Here is a 6,000-nt window from a genome sequence, read left to right on the forward strand (position 1 = left end):
CCCCGCCCGCTGCCCCCGGCCCGGCGGGGCCGGCACCGGGCCCGGGGGGCCCCGGCGGCGCCCGAGCCCCGCGCCCGGAGCGGCGGCACCGGCCGGCGCCGGGGCGCGCCGCCCGCGCCGCCTCCCCCGCCCGCCGGCCCGGCCAAAGCTCCGCTCGGCTCCGCACGGCTCGCACCGGCGCGGCTCCGGCGGGCCCGCGGCAGCCCAGCCGCGCCCAGCTCCCCTTCCGCCCCGGCCAGCCCCGGCACTGCCGCCAGGGCTCCGCGCCGGACCCTTCGCTGCCGGGCCGGGGGCAGAAGAAGCGCCCCGAATGCAGCGGCACAGCGCGATCCCCGCCCTGCCAGCGCTGCCACGGCTGCAGCTCCCTTCCTCTGAAGGCCCGACAGTGACGCCACGCTCCGGCGCTCACCTCACCCCAACGAGGGCACAGAAACGTGCGCTCCCCCCCTTCAATTGCGTCCCCTAGAAGAGCAGAAAACAAGGGGCCTGCCTCAAATAATGGTAAAAGGGAGAATTTTACCTCAATCCAAACCTCTTAAAAGGCGGGACCACAGGACTGACCCCTCCATTTCAACCTCAGGATGACGAAATTTCAAAGGGAAAGGACAAAAGCCCCCACTACAAAGGCGCACCGGCTCACCTGTTTGGCTACTGCTTCTCGGCACAAGGGTTTGTCCCTCGGCTCCTCCTTTGAGCAATGCTCCACGTCTCCAAGTGCATATCCAGGTGATCCCCCAGACCCCGTCCGAAGCACTCACCGTCCTTCCAGGAGACAGCCCCGGGAGCCCCCCATAAACTCCTCTTCTCCAGCAGCTCCGTGCAAAAGCGATGTGAGGAAAACCCCCTAAATCAGCCCTCGGAGGAGCCGCCCCCTCCTCATCATCCTCACAGCTCACACCTGGGGCTGCTCTGAGCCCCCATCATCCTAACAGCTCACACCTGCCGCTGTTGCCACTCTCCAACAGCGTCTCTCCCTCTCCAGCACACAGCGCACTTCTCACAGACACAGATCCAACAGAAATCTGCTACGGGTGTCAGCTTTTCTTAATCCATCTGGTTACACGATTAAAACACATACATGCATTGATGGTCATTGAGAGAAAGCTTTCCCCTGGAGAAAATAGTCACTTTGGTAGCACACTTTGATATATCTGTGGAAAAGCAGAATCAGCACCAACTCCTAAGACCCCTGCTGAGGAACCCAGCCCTCCTTGGGACACCCAAAGCAGCAGACCTCGAAAAAGGAGGGGAAAAATGAAGCTTGGAGTGGAAAAAGAGGATAGAAGTACAGAAGCCTTTAAAAATGCCTGCATGGAGCAATAGTGGGAACCAGTCACATTTCTTCTTTCCTTGCTTTCTGTGATGACATAAATAGAAAGTAAGAACACGTTAAACAAAAGGCAGAGCTAGGATTTTACAGGTCTTTATTTTGGCAGGCTGGAATGACAAACGCCTCTTCCGGGGCTGCGACACGTTTTGAGGAATGGCAGAGAACGGAGGCAAAAGGTGCCGGGGAGCCCTTTCTGTTCCATTTAGCCCCTGCAGCTGCTCCGCTGGTTTCAGGGCACTCGCTTGGTTCGTTCCTAGAGAAAAAGGCTACGGCATGATTTTCAAAACTACTGCCCATCCACAGTCAGAGTTTCCTACATTCCTGGGTACAAATGAGTGGATCGAGAGAGGGCTTCTTTTCAAATTAGTTTAGCCATAGCTTCCTATTCTTTACCAATACCTGTGAAAACGAAACACTTGCCAGGTTTTAGTATTCTACACACACCCCTCCCTGGGAATTTTGGGGTAGCTTTGGGTCCCTCTGCGGGACGGCACCCAGCGTGACCCCCCCTCTCATCTGCCACCCACCCGCTCCCCCACCGCAGTGTGTGTCCCTCTCCTAGCGACCTTGGGGTGCCCCAAATGACATCAGAGCCCCGAGTCTTCAGCCCCTAACCCTGACTCCCGAAGAAGGCACAGGACGAGTCCAACTGCCCCGGACAGCAGCCCAGCACTCCCTTCCAGCCCTTCCCACGCGTCCATCCCCCCAGAAAGGGACTCCGCCGCAACAAGGAAGGGGGGGCAGCCCCCAGAAGGCTCGAAGCTCCTGCCCCGCCTCGCTGTCGCGGGCCAGGGGCAGAAAGAGGGAGCGGCAGAGGCGGCGGGGACGCGGCACGGCCGGCACGGCACAGAGCGGGGGCCGCTCGCAGCGCGATGCCGGCGGAGCCGCAGGTCCGGCAGCGCCGGGGCGGGGTCCGAGCGGCGCGGGGGATCCGCCGAGAGCCTCCGGCCCCGTGCGGGGACTCCCGCAAGGCCCGGGGGGCGCCGGGCTCCGGCCCTCGGGGCTTTATTCTCCGGCGCCCCGAGCCCCGCGGCTGCGGGGGAAAGAAGCGAAGGGGCGACGGGAAGAGAGGAGGGAGAGCGGGGCATGCGAAAGGTCGGGGAGGGAGGACGGGCTGCGGAGGAAAGCGGGCGGGGAAGGGAAAGGCCGGCAGGGGAGGAAGAGGGACGGTGAACAGAGGAGGGAGAGAGGGGGAATGGAACGGAGGAGCAGGGCAGGGACAGGACAGGAAGGAGCCGAGTTTGGGGGGGGACACGGAAACGGGGGAAAGAGAGGTAACTGAGGGGAATACGGGGAGGAGGATGGAGCGGTAGAGAGAGGGACAGGAGGGGATCCTCCCAGCGCCCCGCCCTGCCCGGGCTGCTGCGCTCGGCCGAGCTCGGCTCGGTTCGGCTGGACTCGGCTCCTCGGCCAGCTTCGGCTACTTTGGGCCACGCTCGGCTATTACCAGCCGCATTCGGCTCGATTAGCCTCTTCGGCAAAGCTCGGCTCGCCTCGGCTGTACTCGGAGCCGCTCGGCTACGCTCGGCTCCTCGGCCAGCTTCGGTTACTTTCGGCTAAGCTCGGCTATTTCCGACCGCATTCGGCCCCACTCGCCTCTTCGGCGCAGCTCGGCTCCACTCGCCTCCACGGGCCCTCCCGACCACTTTCGGCCACGCTCGGCTATTCCCGCCCGCACCCGCCTCCATTCGCCCACTCCCACAGCTCGGCTCCCTCCGGCTCACACATTTCCTCAGGGCACCTCATTCCAGGGCACACAAATTGCAGCCCCTAAAGGCTTGCGGCTCTTTCAACACACACTTGTAACTCAACTCTCGGGACAGAGCTGATGGCTCCTTTAGGACAAGAATAGTTACATCTAAAAGCAATTCCCTCATTTTGCATCTCCTTTTCATTTAACCCCCCCCCAAAATCCCATACATATCACAAGGAATGTGCAGTTCTGGTTTCCCCACCCTCCGTATACTATTTGTACAAAGGACCTGGCCACAGCACACACAACTGAATAAAGCCCAGCTTCAATAATCAGAACAACTGACATTTGTTTACAAATTAGGTGCAGTTTTGTATGGTGCTGCGTACCCTCGGAGGCGAGTCGAGGAAAAAGAGCTACAGCACTGGAACCTAAGTTTTAGCAGCTGAGTCATTTGTAACTTGTGCCATAAAGTAAACCAAGCATCACTACAGTATTATCTGCTGAAGTTCTCCACTGTAGGTTTAAGGTACAGCAGCACGTGCTTTACTCCCAACAAAAGCTGCTCAGGTGGGGGGAGCCGGGAAGCCAAGTCTCTCCACTTTGTCTGAACACCATCTTCCAGGAAGGTACTGCTTCCTCTCTCCCGGGCTCCCTTCAGCAAAGTAGCAAATACAGAATCCGGTGCCACAGAAGGCTCTTGCCTGACCTCCTTGTGGTTTTCAAACTGTTTAAAGCGAAACAAAAAGCGTAAGAGAAAAACAGTGATGAGTATGAAACAAAAGTCTCTTCAGCCACCTTTGGTTTGAGATGAGCTCTGAACTGAAGCTCTGGGAGCACAGGCGTGCAGTCCTGCTAGAACAGAGCTGTCCAGTAGTGTCCCCAGGGGTATCTGGAGTGTTCACACTGCTGAACTGAGAAAAACTCACCAAACCCAGCCCAGGGGCCTGTGATCCTCCACCCACCCGGGGGAACTCCGGGCGCTGTAAACAGAGGCCACAGCGCACACCAGGCTCTGCTGTGCCTGCTGAGGAGTCTCTGTATGAGCCCTGAGGCCTGGTATCGCCTCCCAAACACCACAGAGACCTCTTGTGTCATCAGAGAAAAGCCCTGGAGCAAACGTGTGTCCCCAGCACGATCAACAAGGATGCAGAATTACCTCCTCAATAAAAACGCTGTTCCTGATGGAAATGTAACCTCTGTCAACTGTGAGGATTTTATAGGAATACTGGCTCAAGAATTCAGTGACTTCAGGTATTCCATACCACAGGTTCCTGGGACTACTTGGGCATCCAGAGTCTATAGTATCGGTTAAACTGGTAGAGCTGAGGATACTTAGCAGCTTTGTCACAGAGCTGGAACGTCAAGCAGGGAGAAAGGGGCTCTCTCGGAGAGTGCAGGAGGCCAGTGAAAACAGCAACAAAGTCCTCCACGACATCTGCTCCTAGAAAAGCCAAATAAATTAAACTATTGACATGAGCACGGACACTGGGGCAACCTTCCTTACTTTGGGCCTTGCCAGCAGCCCACAGAGCCTCACGCAGAAAAGAACTGAACGAGATCAAAAAGTGTTCGCAGTGACCTAGACACGTGCTCCTGACTGCAGAGGTACCTGAAAAACCCTCCAGACATCATCAGCTCCTGCTGAAGCAAACAATCCACCTTCGCTGTCTTGTGCCAAAAACACGCCCGTCTCTTTACAGGGAGACACCCTGCCAGGCACCGCCTCAGAGAAGAACCGAGCTGTACTGGGGGGATACACCCAGCCAACGTGTACAAGTTAAACAGAATTTTCTGTCAGAACTGGGACTTTCAGCACCCCCCAGGTGCTACTCGACTGCCACATACACAGAGAGGGCTTCGTGAGGTGCTCTGCGGTTGGCCAGTCCTGTTCCAAGCCCTGCTGATGCCCCTGTGGTTTTAACGCTGTCCTCAAGGAGGTAGTAGAACCTCGCAGTATTTGCCCCTGGAGCTTAATTTCTGAAGTTTTCCTTGGGAAACGCATCCATTTCCTACTTAACAAGGCAGTCCCCTCTCCCTGATCTCGGGAAGAGCTGCCCACAGGCACGGGAAACACCTTCCTCTCCTGATCGCCATGCTCTGCCCTTAAAACGCTGTGTTACTGAGGCCAACTACTTCCAGACCAAGACTGTCCATGCAGGGACAGTGTCCCTTCTCTTCAGGGTCAGGGAATTAGGGCAGAAGCACCTACAGAGCTTCAATGCCCCTCTTGAGCACAAAACACCATCAATCTGCACCTCCTTCTGCTTGCAGGGAAGGTAATAACATGCCTCAAGGTAAAAAATTATAAACGGTAAAAAATTATTACAAGAGAGTAGAAATGATGCCACTTTCACTCCACTGCTAGAAACGACACATAAAACATAAAAAAAAAAAACTGTACCTGTTCCGTTTTCAGACTGAAGCAACAGCATATTCCTGGCTGCTAATGCAGCAGGGACAACAGCACTGAAGGGAAATGTCTGGATAATCACGCCTTCATTTAAAGAGAACACAATTTCCTCATCTAAGCCATCACTGCCCTCCATCAGAACAGCCAGCATATCCACGACATCTAATAAGTGAAGGAAAAAATGTAAGCAGAGGATCCAGACTAACTGGGAAAACAACAGAGGTAGAATGCAACATTCCAGGAACACAAGGTATCTTTTTAGTTCCCAAAAAAACCCAAAAACAAAACAACAACAACAACAACAAAAAAAAAAAACGAAAGCAAACAAAACAAACAAGAAAACCTTAAAAAAAAAAAAAAAAAAAAAAATTCAAAGGCACATTTGCCAGGCAATACAATGTTGGGGGCAGCACAAAAATCACAGCTGTACTTCATTCTGCCTTTCAAAGCTGCTGTCCAGCACAGGTTGCCCAGAGAAGCTGTGGCTGCCCCCGGATCCATGGAAGTGTCCAAGGCCAGGCTGGACAGGGCTTAGAGCACCCTGGCATGGTGGAAGGTGTCCCT

The 6,000-nt window shown here is 55.6% G+C and overlaps 1 long non-coding RNA gene across 1 annotated transcript; it reads right to left on the reverse strand.

Annotated features, from left to right (window-relative positions):
- Nucleotides 1–3,332: 3,332 nt before the first annotated feature.
- On the reverse strand, nucleotides 3,333–5,735 carry LOC144246687 (uncharacterized). Its single transcript, XR_013340354.1, has 3 exons — nucleotides 5,428–5,735; nucleotides 4,183–4,467; nucleotides 3,333–3,750 (listed from the first exon to the last, which is right to left on the reverse strand). It is a non-coding gene; the product is annotated as an uncharacterized LOC144246687 (long non-coding RNA).
- Nucleotides 5,736–6,000: the final 265 nt, after the last annotated feature.

Source organism: Lonchura striata, chromosome 8, assembly GCF_046129695.1.
Source record: "Lonchura striata isolate bLonStr1 chromosome 8, bLonStr1.mat, whole genome shotgun sequence".
In the NCBI taxonomy this organism is placed as follows: domain Eukaryota; kingdom Metazoa; phylum Chordata; class Aves; order Passeriformes; family Estrildidae; genus Lonchura; species Lonchura striata.